This window comes from Ambystoma mexicanum, chromosome 2q (genome assembly GCF_040938575.1).
Source record: "Ambystoma mexicanum isolate Mex_15411 chromosome 2q, UKY_AmexF1_1, whole genome shotgun sequence".
NCBI classification, from domain to species: Eukaryota; Metazoa; Chordata; class Amphibia; order Caudata; family Ambystomatidae; genus Ambystoma; species Ambystoma mexicanum.
Genome location: NC_090924.1, coordinates 993,886,993 through 993,904,418, shown reverse-complemented (window position 1 = coordinate 993,904,418; position 17,426 = coordinate 993,886,993). Strand labels below are relative to the sequence as shown.

Here is a 17,426-nt window from a genome sequence, read left to right as displayed (position 1 = left end):
GGAAACAAGACAGCACTGAGCAGCATGGGTTCGATACCCGGTCCCATGCTTAGGGGCTAGAGGCCAGCATGGAGCATGTTATAAAAAAACAATGTATTTAATTTCTTTTTTTTAAACAAAGTTCAGCCTCAAACCAGGTTGTTGCTCTCCAAGGGGCCTTTGAAGTGCAGGCTTTCGGAAAAGTGTGGAGTTAGGTCAACCAGGCAGAATGAAGTGACCCTGAGAAATGATTACACCATTTTGCTTTTATCTAGTGTTCTCTTTCCCTCCATTTCTTGTGGAAGAAGGCTGTCTGTGTATGATGCAAGAAGGCAAGGGTCACTTGTTATAGCAACAGTGGTTGGACACCTTATAGAAAGGCTTGATTCTGTCTAATCCCCTGTGAACATTTACTTTTTAAAGAAGTATAGGGTCTCCCACAGCTTCCATCTCTTGAACCCTGTTGGGAGGGCAGTCCCTTACAAAGTTATCTGCCGTAGAGGTGAAGACAGGTGCACTCAAGGCAGATGAGAGGCAGTTCCCTAACCTTCCCCACTGAACATTTGTACCAGTTTGACACTGCATCACAACAGAAACTCTCATTGCCACCTCTGTTCCAATACTGGCTCACCACAGCGGAAGCCTTCGACTTGCCGCTTCTTCTAGCACTGCATCAAGCCAACACAGCCTTGCCGCCACCCAACTAAAACAATTCTAACTGCTGGAAGCCATCGTGTCGCACATCAAGTCGACCTGCATTGTCTCAAACTGACTCGACTACCGACCCAAACCTGTTGGACCCTTCAAATCACATTGCTTTGAATGCTGCATCGAACTGCACAGAGGCCTGTGTCTCAGCTGCCTTGCCACCAACTTGCCTCCTGGATGAACACAACGTGCTGCATCTTGAACCCGGCTTGACTGCAATGACAATGTAGAAAAGTCCAGTTTGATGCAACCAATATCAAGTACTATATACCGTTCAAAGGTCCTATGCCCTTGGTCCACTATCTGGAACAGTAATAACTTTAAAGCCCTTTTTCTACCATGTTCTTGAAAAGACATATCCTTTAAAGTGACACTGCTGCAATTGCTTACCTGACCACCCCATCTGAATTATCCAGAGTGCTGTTCTGTACAAGTTCTGAATTGTCTGTGTTCTTGTACAGGAGTGGGTGTTTACTTGTGTTTTCTAGTTCGTATTTGCATTTTTTATTAATTTAATTAAACATATTTTTATAGAACCTTGATTGATCACTTTTTTATTTTGGTGTCTTTGTACTATTGCTGTTTGGGTTGCTACTATGATCACTTGACACCCCTTCAGAGAGTATAGCCTGCCCTCGGCCCGCCTAACCAACAGGCAAAGGAGGTATACCTGTCAGGGGGGTGTCTTATTTTACCTTTATAATTGGGATCACTGCTGGTTTAGTAGCAGTGTGGAACTGAGTAGGCCCCACACTACTAGCAAGTATTTGCATTTTTCATTGTTTAATTAAAGTATATATATATATGTTATAGAACCTGGATTGGACACTTTTATTTTCACACTCCTCATGATAGAATAGCCTGCCTTTGGCCCACATTAGCATAAAAGGCAAACAAGATAAACCAGTCAGGTTGTGTTTTGTGATTGGGATCACTGCTGGTTTACTAGTAGTGTGGGACGCAGTAAGCAGTTTAGCCACAGAGCAGTAGTCATTTCATCAGAGATGGGTGCTGCAAGGGGCCTGTTCCAGGAACTATTTCATGTAATGTGATAAGTTGTAATGTAACAGTATCTAGCATAGCATGACCTTTGCCATTTCAATGGACTGTTTAATTTATGGTGCCTGCTCTACATGCAAATACGTATTATGTGGAAATCTCAGCATCATACAGTATGAAAGTGCTGAGGTGACGTGTACACATTGGTCAAAGGCTTCCAATTAACAACAATTGTGTGCGTAGAATATTGGTGTTAAAGTACAGCTTTTCTTTATCCTTCCTGTGGGAAGTAATGCCACATCAGGTTTGATTTGCATGATGGAGGCAGACATGACATTTTCTTTTGGGCAGGGGAGATCAACACACATTTTTAGACAGCATGGTGTCCAGTGCCTTTGGAATGTTTTCTGAGGGTTGTGTGGGTGGTTGTGGTACCGCTGCCACAGATTGATGTGTTATACTGGCACTTTGAGATCAGTAATTTCTGAGAAGCATAACCTATATGGGACTGACTAGAATCGTTTTTTACTTCTGAGCTTGCCGGGATACTGTGATTGGTGGTATATTTAATAATGTGCTTGTGCCTGCAGGGTTCCTTTCTCTGTATTGTCATTGGCGGACCTTCTGTGAGATGTTTCAAAGATTTCTTGCTGTGGTTGTAATGAGGAGGAACATAATTTACTTGGTCATTATTTCTCTGAACAATATGATGCTCCATTGGACTAGGAGTTGTGTACAATTCAGTGGGGTTGCTGTTGAGTGGGATAATCTGAATTTGGACAGAGCACCTCGGTCGTGGCCTTCTATTAAACACTACACACCTTATTCTTCAATCATATCCCCTGCTGCCACAGATTCAGTGGATTGACCCACCACTGGCGCATGACCAGCCCTAAAATCTGGAACTGTCAAATACTGAACATGCCATTTCCTGAAGCCCCCGAATAAGGACTCTCACCATCATTCTCTTTGTCATTCCCTCACCAGACCTATGGAGTCTTCATACGGTCTCTGTGCTCTCGCCTTTCTCCTCCTCTCCCATTAATGGTGGCACCCAGTGAGAGGGACCTCCTTGCCTCCTTCCACTCCTCTAAGGTCATCATTAATGTTTACTGGAATGGCACTGTCTTGGTCCAAGGCCCTCAGGCCAAAGTGCTCCTCTTTGACAGACATTTCCCATGCCTTATCAATTTAATTTCTGCTCCCACTATCCCTTCTCTCCCTTCTGCATTGTCCTTGCCCCCACACTCCGCCACTTCTCCTGTACCCTCTACCTCCACCTTGGCTACTCTGCCCCCTCCTCCTTCCTCCTCTGCCCTTCCTCGGGCTCCTCCTACACCTCTGCAGGTAGTACCTCTGATTTGTACCCTTCCCCGGAAGTATTTCAAGGATGGCATCTCCACCTCACCACTCTTAACACTTGCTCAGCTGTCAAACACTTCTCTGACATCTGCCGTCTCCTAGAAGAGTATGACGTCTATGTACTTGGTCTCACCGAGACATGGTTCACGCCCAGCTCTATTATGAGTTTTGACACTCTCCTCCCCATGCCCAGAGCCAACCGCATTGGTGCGTGTGTAGTCTTGATCTTCCCTGAGTGGGTTCCTGCCTCTATCATTTCCACTTAGGCCTACACCTCTTTTGAATGTCTGTTCTGTAGACTTTCTCTCTCACCTGGCCACTCTCTCACAGTGGCTACCATCTACCAGCCACCTGGTCAGATCACCTCCTTCCTCTCTGGGTGGGCGGACCTCTCCTCCTCCCTCCTGGCCTCGGCCACTCAACTCCTCCTCCTTTGACACCTCAACATCCACCTGGATGCTTCCTGTCCCTCCACTGGACTCTTTCGTGACCTCTGCCACTCTCTCTCTCTTTCTATTCTCCCCTCTGGCCGGACTCACTCTGCAGGGCACACTCTAAATGTTCTCATCTCCCTAGACCCCCCCTTTCTAACCCTTTCACCACTCCTCTCTCCTGGTGGGACCACTTTCTCTTTCCTCCCATCTCTCCCTCTCTATCCTGCAGGCCAAGCCAGCTCCAGCACTGCCACCTACCTTCTCAGTCATCCGGCCCATGAAATGTGCCACTTTCTCTCCCCCGCCTCCACCTCTGGCATATTCTCATCCTGACACTGCCCTTTACAAGCTCCATTCTGCTATCTCTAATACTCTCAATGTCCTTGCCCCTGTCATGAGGATCCGCCTGAAGCCCAAAGCCAAGTGCAACTCTTGGTATGACTCTGAACTCGTCACCCTGAAACACAAGTGTCGGAATGCCGAGAGGAAATGGTGGGCTTCTTCTGCATCCTCTGACAAACTGGTCTGCCGCCTGCTCCAAAGACATTACCGGCTCGCTGTCTACCCCAAGAAGAGTGCCCACATCCAAGCCTCCATCTCTGCGGCATCTAACAACTCAACCAAACTCTTTAAAATCTGCAAGGATTTCGCCAATCCTGCTGCAGTCTCCAACTCTCCTGTCCCCTCCAAGGCCCTCTGCACTGCCCTGGCTTTTCATTTCATCAAAAAATGCCAGGACATCCTGTCTACCCTCTCTTCTTCTCCTCCTCTTCCTGATTCTCTCTCCACTACCTTTGCACCCCCCACTGCTGCCTCTCCTCCCTCTTTCTCTTCCTTTCCTCGGTTCTCGCCTGACCATCAAAAACCATCAAGGCCCATATTGACACACTTGCTCCGGCCCTGGCCGATTTCCCCAACCATTCCTTCACCACTGAAGCATTCCCCACCCCTCTGGAGCACTCTCCTGTACCCCTGCCTTCTGGCTAACTACTGCCCGATCTCTATCACCCATTTTCTGGGCAAATTCTTGGAAAAGCTGGCCATCTCCCAGCTTAGCCTCCACACTGATTCTGTTGGGTGTCTTCATGACCATCAGCCCGACTTCAGAGCTGTCACGAGCACAGACACTGCTCTCTTGAACATCTGTGAAGACCTGCTCTCCAACCTTGATTCTAATCTCCCCTCTGTCCTCATTCTACTCAATCTCTTTTCTGCCTTTCACACGGTCAACCACACCATCCTGCTCAACCGTCTCCGTGATAACCTGGGTATCACCGATCAGGCCCTGGTTTGGCTGACCTCTTTCGTCTCTGACCGACCCTCCCAGGTCCAACTTGGCTCCTTCCTTTCCTCTATCTAACTCTCCACCTGTGGTGTTCCCCAGGGGTCTAACCTCTCCCCTGGCTCTTCAACCAATACCTGATACCCCTTGCCCACTACGTTGCTGCTCTCTGCTCCAACTTTCAGTGCTATGCAGATGACACTCAGCCAGTTTTCAGGCTCCCCTCCGCCACCTCCTCTCCCTCCCACATCTCTGACTGCCTGCAATCCAGTGGTGGTGTGCCGCCAATGACCTTTGCCTCAATGCCATTAAAACAGAGATCCTTCTCAGCTGCACTCCTGCACCTTCCTTTCCTGTCACTCTCTGGCCGGCCTCCCTTGGCCCCCTTCCTGCTCTCACCTGCGAGGTTAAGAACCTCTGGGTCATCTTTGACTCCATGCTCTCCTTTTCTCCACACATCTCTGACGTCTCTAAGAAATCCAACCACCAACTGCTCCTCCTCAGGGGTATTCTTCCTTTCCTCTCCTTCCCCCAGAAGCTCACTGTCTCTAGAGCTCTGGTTCTCTCCAGGCTGGACTATTGCAACAGTCTCTTTCTAAATCTGCCTGCTTCTACTCTCCACCCTTTGCAACTCATCCAGAACAGGGCTGCAAGACTTGTCCTTGCCCTCAAGCCCTGGGATCGTATCTCTCCTGCCCTGAATTCTCTTCATTGGCTCCCAGTGGCTGCAAGGATTAAATTCAAAACCCTCTGCATTGTCCATAAGGCCTTGTGGGGCCTTGGTCCTCAATACCTTCAATTCTCCCCCCGTAAATACCTACTCAAGCTCTTTGCTCCTCTATCTCCAACCCCCTCAGGGTTAGTCGCTTATCCAAGCAACGAGTTGGCGGTAGATCTCTTTCTTCGTCTAGGGCCTCCATCTCTGAAACTCGAGGAGAACCACCTTCGGTTCTGGAAGCATTTCAAGACCTGTCTCTTTGCTTCTGCCTTCTCCCTTCCACTCCCCTGCTGATCTGTTTGATTCTACACTGGGCTCCTGGTTACCCTCTGTATTCAGGCCCAAATCCCTGCCCACACGTCTGCTTACCTGCACTGCCTCTTGGCAACCCTTGCAGTAGGGTCTGTATCTGCAACTCTACAGTCCGCTTACCTGCACTTATCCAACATTGTTGTCTGCTCTTAAATTTTGCACTTGCCACCTGCCGACCACACTGTTGTTTTAACTCCTGTTTCAGCACTTTCCACTCCTCCCCTGCCTCTTGCACTTCCCCCCTCCCTCTGCCCTGCACTTGCACGTTCTCAATGTCACTGGGCCAAGTAAGATCATTGTGTTTTTATTGTTTTTCTCCTCCCTTGTACCCCTCCCTTGCCTCGTCTCACCCTGAAACACTTGTGTATGGGTGGAACATAAATGAACTATCATATCAAGGATGCCAACTCAAAGTGGGCTCTGATGTGGGGCAAGGTCGGAAGGCAACAATACTCCTCCAAGAGAAAACTGGAGTCCAGCAACAAAATAGGTGCAAAGAAATTAAAAAGCCACTGACTGACAGTAACATGGAGGAGTGGGAGAAAAGCAACTCATTTCAGCCTCATTTCAGCCTATCGTTGTCTGTTTGTTTACTAAATGCATCCAAAAATAGGAAGCTACAACTATCACGAAACAATGTCAGAGATATTTTTACATAGAAATTGGCACGTCCTATTTCAACTAGCAAAAATACACCTAGTATGCCAAAGCCTCAAATCATCACATAAAGGCCATTCCCAACCTTTCCCAACACTGCACGGTCTGTACCCCATGCAGTCATGATAGTACCAATGGTCTTAGGCACAGAGCTGCACCCATATATCAAACACAACTCTGAACCTTAAATCCTATCCTGAGCACTAATATGGACCTGATGCACAGAGTCCCATAAACAACTAAACATGGCAATAATGTTAACTCTGCTCTGTCACAATCTAAAATGGCAGTGTATATTGAGCTTGTATATTTTGTCTAGTGCCAGACCGTAAACATTGGAAATGTGAACGTTGAGGGGGTGTGCAGTGAGCTGTTTGATGCAGTCATGTTCTGGCAATATTTGATGTGAAATTGACCAGCACCCTTTCAATTGTCAGTGTGCTCATAGCTCTAGTTGATGTGCACTTTGCCTCCCCACAGATCCCAACATCTGCAGCTTCTACCCTTTTCACAATAAACCCCACAAATGTTCCACACTTTCCCTAACCTCGGGTGTGTTTCGACTGCTGAGAGCTTATTAATTGTCAGCGTGTTTTAGAAACCCACAAACCCAGGTGCCAAAACTCCTGGCCTAGCCAGAATGCCATATCTAGCACTATATGCTCCAGGTGCCACGACCCCTAGCAACACAACGCAGGACAGGCTATCCGGCTTCTGAGTAAGGTCTTTCCTTAATACTGGTGTCAAATGGGAGGGATATGTAGACTGCACTTTAGGCATCTGTTTGACAGGATTGGCACAGCCATATGTGGCCCTGTGAGCCAGACCTAGTGTCACAAGCAGGAAGTTGAGGGACATCATCTTCGAACTTTGGACCAAAGAGGAGATAGTCAGCAAGGTCCTGAGCTCGCTGTATTTTATAGAGGGATTTGCCAAAAGCCCCAGGTAGATTGCATTGCAGAAGTGAAAACAGGATAGGACAGTAGAGAAACTGACTGGTACTTTATGTGCAGGCTGTGAAGTGGTAGGACCTACGACATACATTTTAGGGGCAATTATCACCCACTTCTTGCCTTGAAACCCCATTTGCTATATTGGCGCTTCATGAATACACAATGAAATAAATAAATAAATAAATAAATGTACATCCACACCATGTTTCCATTTCATAGACAATATTGCACAGCCTGAGTGCCCTCGACAAACTGTAACAGACCTGAAGGCCACTGGGCCTTCAGGCCTGTGCATGCACATCCATGTATAAAAAAGTGGTGGACACCCCTGCCTCCTATCGGATTCAGGTGTGTGCTGAAACGGGTTATACTTTTGGTCAACTTAGTGCTATATTCGATATTCTGACTGGACTAGGCATACACTATTTTCTGAGGACAGAGACACAATGATGACAGGTTCCCATAACATTCTTCCATACTTAGTACCCCTTAAAAGACTGGTGATTATATATTAAAACACACTGAAAGGTACAAACAGGGTTGTATTGTCTACGGCAAAAAAGAAATGCACCCTACCAGACAGTTCAGTCAGATAAAAAACATATATTTAATATGGACCAAGTCCAACGTCGGGAGGCAGAAGTAACGCGTTTCGCACCATTACAAGGTGCTTGATCACACACTTTGTTCTTTTCCACAATGCTTTACAGTTACAGGTCATTTGGTCGAAAATGAATGGTCGACAGGACAAATGGTCGACGCAATTTGGTCGAAAGACAAATGGTCGAATTTTTTTTTTTTTTTGTATTTTCACTTTTTTTTTTGGGGGGGGGGACCCCCAACCCCCTTTTTTTGCTAAAAAACCCTTTTTTTTCCTAAACGAAAACCTGAAAAATATATATATAAATAAAAAAAAAATTCGACCATTTATCTTTCGACCAAATTGCGTCGACCATTTGTCTGTCGACCATTTGTCTGTCGACCAAATGACTGGACAGCATGCTTTACATATAGCTTCAGAGAAGTACTCTATGGCACCATTCAAAGACATATGTATTAACAGACACGTGTTTGACCCCTCAGGGTCCTTTTGAAGGTAAGGGTTTTCTTGTTTTTGACATGTCTTTAAAGCGTGGTTAGAAGGAATTTTCGTGATGGCCTGTTGGGGGTTTTGCCTGTTCGGAAGTGTTCTGCCGATGTGTACGGGCCAGCGTGAAAATTCCTACTTAACACGATTTAAAGACGTGGCAAAAGCAAGCAAACCCTAGCCTTGAAAAGGACCCTGAGGGGTCGAAACATGTGTCAGCTGACCACTTGTTATATAAAGTAAAACCAAATGTGTAGATATGAAATCGATCTAATCCCAGCGCAAGGTATCCGGGTACAGACTAGCTACACTCCCAAAAAGAGATGTGGGCAGCACCTCTACCAACCCAAGACTGTGCAGCTAGTAAATCTAGGCACCTGTAGAATGCGAGACAAATAACTTATATATAAAAACTTTAACTAATAGAGTGCAGCGCATGTGGAGATTATAATCTAGTGCCCAACCTTCCTTTCCATATGTATTAACGGTTCTGCAAAGACGGCTGCCATTTTAACATGTGCATAACAAACTATCGGTGAAGTAATTGTCCAAATGAAATGCCGACCAGCAAGATACTGTTAATAACAATAAACCAACAGTAAAGTGCAATTTAAAATGACACACAATAGAAATGCATATTAACAATTAGATATTAGAAAAAATCAGTTTGGGACAACACCATAAACATAGTGTTCCCAAATTACTGCTGTGCAAAAATAAAAACAGTAAGCACGATACATGACATAACAGGCCAATCATTCCATGTATAAAAGGGCATTTAATTCATGTAGCTATGTTCACCACACACAGCGAAAAAAGTGCCATCATGTTGTATTATGCATATTGGAGTATACCCTTACTACTGAAATAAAGTACAGAGGTAGCCCCAAATAGTCCAATAACGACCCGATCAACACGTGCAGATGGTTGCACACCGTACAAATTTGACATCTATGTAGATGTTAAAAGGTGCACAAGCTTGCATATGTTATTCCACAAAAAGAAGGATACAATTGCATTGCACAAAATGCCCACAACAGTCCAGGATGGTAAGAACTTTAAAAGCCAATGATCCAAATGCATATATGCAGAAGTACAATCACACAGATAATAATGTGATGACTGTTTAGAAAAGATGTACAAAATGCAGATAATCACAGTGCAAAAGTGTACAAATTTAACCATGTATACAATGATAAAATAATGTATAACCAAAAAGCAACAAGGCCATGGCTAAATAAAGTGCACAGTGCAAATGATCAAAATACTTAGTTCTGGAATATGTATTCAATTACTACCATAGTGAGCAATGGTATGTATAGATCATGCCAAATGCTAAAAGCATGCAACTAGAAAAATGTGATGTTAATCAAGCAAACAAATCACACAAAAAAACTGCAAATATCCCTTTTCTTTTCAATAAAACTAAATACTATGAATACATTTGCTGCACAAAATACTGGAGTATAACAAAAAAACAACTCTATAATATGCAATTCACAATTCCAACAACTCATAAACAAAACAGTGCTAATGTAAAATGAAAAAAAGAATGAAATGAAGAACAGTCAAAATAAACAATAAACAAAGAGAGAATTGAATAATGAAACAAATGACTAAAATTACAAAGCAAAATACCACGATCATAAAGCAACCGAATCAAAAATGGGCACTGAAAATGACTATTATACTCCAATGAATGTATACAGCTCCTCATCGATGTTGTGTCCATTAGGAGTCTTTGGTTGAAAATCCAAGATCATTCCTGTCTAACTTTCTGAGTTGCAGTGTCCTGTCACCGCGTCATGGATGTTTGGTTATATGTAGGACTCAAAAAAATGAAAAGTCTTGCAAATGTCCATTGTGGAATTCATGGAGATGTTTAGCGATAGGGTAGAAGTCAGCATTTTTGATAGCATGAATATGCTGCAAAATCTGTATCTTTAATTTGCACATTTGCTGCCGACGTACCATTTTGAACAAGGGCAACTAAGAATGTAAACAACAAAATACATATTACAATTGATGTTATTACAAATAGTGTACATTGTGCCCATAATAGGATGCTTAAATTTATATTTGCAAGTCATGTACTGACACACCTTACACCTAGTACATTTTGTAAGCCCAAAACTATTATGGGCTAATCATGTTTGTGATTTAACCACATGTAAAAAGTTTGAAACCAATTTGTCCTTCGAAGACTGTGCCCTATGAAAAGTGATGCATGGGGGAGTTTGCAGGACACCGTTAAAATCCTCGTCAGTTCTGAAAACATGCCAATATTTAGAAATTATATTACGAAACCCCCTTGGATTGAGAACCAAATGTAAGAATACGTCTAATGTCTTGGTCTGAATTAGGCACAGTAGTGCTCGATGTAGTAAGTAAAGAATCATGATTAATACCTACGCTTGACAAATGCTGATGCAGCCAAAGCACTCTGCTCATCAAAGTCAACCAAATTGGATCAATTACAGTGAAACCATACAAACTCGCTGTAAGGAATACTATTGATACAGCTCGTGGGATGATTGCTTACCGCCAAAAAAGGTAGGTTTCTGATAAACGGTGGTCCGAAGACTGTCCACAGCTGTGCTGACATTTATATCTAAGAATACCAACTCAGTTACGCTGTGGGACTCCCTAAAATGCAAATTCAAATCATTGTGATTAGGGATTTTCACAAAGTCCAGCCACTCGCCCGCATTACCACGCCACATGATGAACAAATGATCAATAAACAAAGCCAGCAGCACACCTTGTCAGTAAGAAATTAATTTTCCGAGGTCCACACACAATTATATTCCCACCCCATGGTCAGTTTCACATACGATGGGGTAAAGGTAGCCTTGATCGCAGTTGCCTCAGACTATATATATATATATATATATCTTCATTCATTCATTCAAGGAAAAAACTTAAGTTGCAGGGACATTAAGGTGAGAACTTAACGCACCAAAACCCGTGAAATTCAACTAAAGTCACTTTAACTTCCCAACCCCTGTTGTACAGCCTATGAACACAATGATGGCCTCACAGATGACATCACTGATGACATCACTGGTGAAGTCACTGGTGACATTGCTAATAGCATCATAAATGACATCAATATTATTTAAGCAATGGCATCAGACATAAGAGCACTCTCCATATTTGCCCATATTTAGAACACCCTAACGTTTCTACAAATGTGATATTAGCTTTTTAAAATAGTTCATAACAATGAGTACATTGTTTAAAAGAGTAAACAGCTACGCATGCATCATATCACTACTTGTGAAGCTTTCCTTTTTAGTACTTTGCTAAAAGATATCTGAATTATAAATGGTACACTGCTTAGAATGTTCCAGTTTGTGCAAAATATATCTAAGATATGTTCACAATAATATAATATGTATATACATTTACACATATGTAACCCATCGCTCAAATGCATTCATCAATCGCAAACTGATTTTGACCTGTTATGACAGTGGTTTGTTATGTATAAAAGATTGCAGGCTTTGAGAACTCACAATGTGTTTAAGCAATGCGCAGTGAGATTACATTATTTTACATGCATCACACACTTTGGTTAAACCGCGGGCTACAAGCCCCATGCTTTATGGCCAGTCTCTTGGTAACTGTTGAGATACATCGCACAACCCCACTTGCATTTAAGCATCACGGAAAAGGAAAAAAATGACCGGCTGCAAGAATAACATATGCCCAGGTACTTTTGCCCCCATAGCGAAAATCAAAAGCTGGAACCCACGAATATATGCACAGTAAGTGAACATATATCTTAAAGTGAAATATATAAATGTAGTTAATTTGACCATCCCCTTAAAAGAAAGTGTGCAAGACAAAATAGCATTGGACTTTTTAAAAAAAATAACCAACACCACAAAACGTAGCCTGAGAGAGAAAATGTTCCCAACAATATGCTGGCAAAGTATACAAGGTGCTCACCTTTTAAACCTAGCATTCTGTAGTGAAATATTCCCTGGTAAACAAAATCCCAATTTAAAACAAGTGCTTGTGGTCTTGTGGGTAAGTGTCTGCACTGGGAACATGACAACCTGAGTAAAATCCTGGTAGCAAATACTTGAGCGAGTTTGCCAACCTCAGAAAAACCCACGAGGTTGCATCCACCCTCTGAAAATCCAGTGTTCAGGATTACAAACTATCTTGCCACATCATGCTCTTGTAACATGGGCTTATTTATTAGGCAAAATGGCGCGGGGTCGGGATACTCTATCTGGCCCGACATCACAGTAGCTGTGAAAATGTCTATCTTTTTTTATTTTATATTGCTGCTCGTACAGTACTATAGGTACACTCGGCTATGTGTAGTCATAATATAGCTGTAAATATCGGAAAAACTGTGGAAATAAATGCTTTCCTGGCCCCACAGGTCAGTGTCCCCCTCCTCTGTACCTGCTTCCCCCACACCCATGATTGCCTTCTCGCCTCTACTGCCCTCTACCATTCCCCCCACAGCGCACACAGTTTTGTGACGCAGTTTGCTTTCAAATGTCGCCTATTCACAGGTATTCTCTCCATAGCCTGGGATACAAAAAAGCTTTGTGTTGCAAACTCATTCCCTAGGCCCCCTCCAATTCACCTATTTCACTTGGTGCCCTCTTACCTCCCCCACATCTGGACTGATGGCATGTGCATGTTTTCCTACCTGCAAATTGATTTTGTCCTTTGTTTTGTTTTCCGATGCCCTCGGTTGTAACCGCGGCTATCTCTTGCATCAAGCAAAACAAAGGTGATGGCTGTTTGATTAATAAACACCCAGCTTATCTGCAATTTACCTGAGATATAGGCATCTATTTGGGAGAAGAGGGCACCACCTTCTCCATCAATTTTAAAAACGACTGGACAGAATAAACCCAAACCACAAAAAGGCCCAAAGTCAACGTTTCGTGCCCAAGTTGTTTTGGACCTGGTATTTCCGTCCAGCGGTTTGGGCTTTGCGGTCTGGCAAAAATTGACCTTTTTTGTTTATGGGAAAACACATGGAAAGTAGGCCTCATCTTTGTTTTCTTAATAACTTTTTAAATTGTTTAACAAATCTCTACCAAACTTTGCAGTAGGCATGTCACTAATTGACTTCAAAATGTCAGCCAAATCCGTTGCGCGAGTCAAAGGTTATTAGCAATTCTATTTTTTTCGACGCTCCTTTGGGAGCCCGACTAACCTTAACTATAGGATGGCGAATGTGTGTAGATGTTCTCTCTCTCTCTCTCTCTCTCTCTCTCTCTCTCGCTCTCTCGCTCTCTCTCCCTTGTTGAAATTGAGGGCAGTGTGAAGCTGGAATATGACAATGCACATAGGGCAAAACTAGAATCTTACTATTGGAACGGGATGGAACATTTCCTAGAGACAATTTTCTTAACCGGGGCACAAAGTGGTTCGTACAATCGAAATGGGCATGATGGTATGTGATTAAATAAAGCAGTTTGTAAAAATAGATTGGCTACGTAGAAATTGTCATGCATTTAGTTATGAGCAGCTCCCTGGATTATCTGAGCAGTACACCTATGTGCCTAATGAACTATTATGATGTGTATGCTATTACCTCTAGGGGAACAAAGCACACTATACCGCTTGACATTATATTTAAAACTAACTTAGTTAAGTATCTTTATGCAATGTGTAAAGAATGTTTTTCTTCCTGCATAGGATTTATAAATATAATTTTGCCCAGGATGCTAGAGGCGCACTGTGAGAGTCAATACATCATTGACAGGGCAGACATGTTTGTCTGCAGTACATAGTGAACCGGATACACAATTTTGGATTGTCATATAAATGATTTGCTGCAGAGAAGGCTCCCCTATATTGCGGCATCTGAAATATTGCAATAGCTCATGATTTCATCTTCAAAACAAATTTAAAATTGATTTTTATTATATGAGAAAGTGTGCTGCAAAATTCACCATTTCAGCCCATTGTGTACAAAAAGATGTGTATAGGGGGCAGAAACCCTCGAAACCTACCTTCCTGTGCATGTTGAGGTGGCGCGGGGATGGGACGCTGTTATTATCATGTCTTGCTTTGGGCCTCGTGTTTTAAGTTTATCAGCTGCCAATGACACATACGTTTATCCCACACACCATCATAGCAATTCTTTAGGCCAGAGCTTTGGGCCAATCTGGTCTAACTTTGACTATACCGAAAACCTAATACTGAAGCACATGGCCACTCCCCAGAGGAGAGCGTGACATGCTTTGTATGTTGTGTAAATAGGAAACTAATGCCAAGTGTCAAGCAAGGGGCCGGACACAAATGCCAAAACATCACGTTTACATGCAACATAATAGAGTGAAAATACAAAGGCCTCTGTAGGCCATTAGTAATGTTGTACCATTTAAGGAAAAGGTCAATAATATGAATGGGAACATGGAGTGTGACATGCCTGCCATGCTTCCAATCAGCTGGCAAGTGCCAGAGAGAAAACAAGAAATAGCCCAGATTACATGGCTAGGTATTTCTGATACTATTTCATTTTTTATAAAAAACGAATGTTCGTGGCTATTGTTTTGGGTTACACCGCTGTTTTAATATTTGCAACATTAAATATGAACCTCAGTAAATACACGTTGTACATTACAATGGAGGGTGTGACCATTAAAAAGGAACGAGTTTACTCATACAATTATTTAAAATATCTGTTGTCAGAATCTATTTTTCGCCAACCTGACTCTTAGGTCTCGCTTTGTCAAATATACAGCTCTTAAAAAAAAATCGCACCTGTAAGATCTTGACAAAATTTCAATTTGAAGGAGGATTTGCGTTCCCACTGGAAGCTTTTCCTTTGCTGGAGGCCCTGTAAATCAGCCGAGCCACCTATCCAAGCGTGGTGCCAAAGGACCTCGCCATTGCTCCAGGGTACAGTTGTGCACAGAGGTGGCGCTCGTGCCAACTTCCCGTGAAGCCCATCCCAGCCCCACTAATCTGGGTCCTTCCTGTGATGGATTATAAAAGCCCGGTTTCTTTGGAACAAAAATGGACATAAAGTGAAAATGTGACCCTCTGCATCTAAATCACGCGTGGGTGGTGCCCCTTCTGGAAGCATCCCTAACCGCAATGGGGTTATACGTATTTATTTATTTATTTAGCACATTACAGGCTGCTGATGTGCATCTGGTGCAGGAATATTTGCATATCGCCCGCTTGCATTTGTAGTTTTCATCTGCACTCAATTGCACTAATCCGTTCCCTTATTCCTCCATTCGTACTTCAAGAAAGAGTTTCTCAAAAAAAGGAAGGAAGTGTGAAATACAGTTACTTCAAAAAAAAAAAAAAAAAAAAAAAAGGAGCACTCCTGTATAAACGCCAGGCTCTTTTGCAGCATTAGTACGCTAGTCCCAAGTATAATTTCTAAGGGGCAAGTCCTCTTATAAAAATATTCAGTTTTAATATTTGGCAGTCAAAGGAACCGAGACAAGTCTATTTTGTATTATTAAATCCCTCGGTGGCCACGGGTGCTTCGTGCATGCAGAGACTGTCCCTGCAATAGACGGGCTTTCCATATGTAGCAGTGCGTGTCTGAAACATGACATGTTCGGATCTTTCTGAACGTTCTTCTAAGAACACCCACGACAAGGGGCCCATTTGCGAAAGCTTTTCCACATCTGCATGTGGCACTCTCGAGTCAGTAAAGCCATCGCATTCTGCAGGTGGCGCGTTTCCCAACATTCAAAGTGCCAGCACAAATGCCTTTGCACTAGCAGATCAGTGCCACCCGCAGATTCTTTTTTAAATTATTATTATTATGCTGTTTATTCAGCACAGAACTAGCTTTGAGAAGCAACAAAGCGCTTTCCAGAGGTTTACAACAATGCAGATAGACAAAAGAGCACTTTACAGAGGTACACACCAGTACAAATGCATAACGGAGTGCTTTTCAGAGGTAACAACAGAACAGATATACAGCAGGGGGTAGAATACAGAGGGGCACAAAAGAGGGGTACATCTTTACAGGGTGGTGGGGAGCAGATGAGTGGATGGCAACAAGCAATTCAGGTGGCACACGTGGTGACGTGATGGCCTTGGTGTTGAGGAGGAGAGACTCCTGGAAGAGGTGGGTCTTGAGTTAGTTTCTGAATTGTAGGAGCATGGGGGCGAGTCTGATGCTGACGGATGGGGGAGGGTCCATAGTCTTGGGGCATAGGCAGAGAAGGCTCGTTTTCTGGTCCTTTCCTTTTTGCTGCAGCAAATTGCAAATCTGCACATGTCCTGGCTCCTCATAGAGCGGTGTGCTTTGATGTGGAGCAGCACCTGCCTCTGTCTCCACTGTGAACCTTGTCTACACTCTTGAAAAAGGATAAAATTGACAAGGATCTGCATAGACACCCCCAACCCACTCCTCTCCACACCATTTTTCATTCAAGCTACTAAGGCTCATGTATGGCATAGGTGGCCATATTCGTTTTCTTAATTTCCACTTCTGAAACAGAGAAGGAATTGTGAAAATAACATTTGCAGTGACCGACCTCCATTGCAAATATTCTCAAGGTGCCCGTGTTTCATTACAGCCACTTGGTGGAGAGCTGATGCTAGCCAAACACCTTCGTTGGTTTAATTGGTGAAATCCATATTTGATTTGCATGTAATAGCTTGCAGCAGAGGATTCCCTCCACAGGGGTGGACTGGCAACACTTGACCTGGAATCAAGTTTAATTTCCTGACCTATGGCACCGTGACCCAAGCCCACAAGGCAGCAGCCCCAACTTCCAGAACATTTACACTCAATACTAATCACTCCCCCTCCCATACATCCACAATTGCTGAGATTGGTGACCAGGGTCCGTATGTGTCCTCCCGGGTCCTTACCGCCCACACCCAATCGCCTACAGCCTCCAACCCCCAGCACTTTTCCTTGGTACTGAATGTCACCAGAGGCTGGCACTTATTTATTTGCGGCTGACCACTCCAC

At 43.6% G+C, this 17,426-nt stretch overlaps 1 protein-coding gene across 3 annotated transcripts in view; it reads right to left on the bottom strand.

Moving 5' to 3' along the window:
• Nucleotides 1-17,426, bottom strand: part of CNTNAP2 (contactin associated protein 2) — a 3,301,953-nt gene that overhangs the window by 2,712,243 nt on the left and 572,284 nt on the right. The window contains exon 1 of one of the 3 annotated variants that reach the window (XM_069648310.1): nucleotides 11,034-11,109. The exons of the other annotated variants lie outside the window; for them this stretch is intronic. The gene's annotated coding sequence lies outside the window, so the exon portion shown is untranslated. Of the gene's footprint in view, nucleotides 1-11,033; nucleotides 11,110-17,426 lie in introns of those variants that run through there. 3 annotated transcript variants of the gene reach the window in all.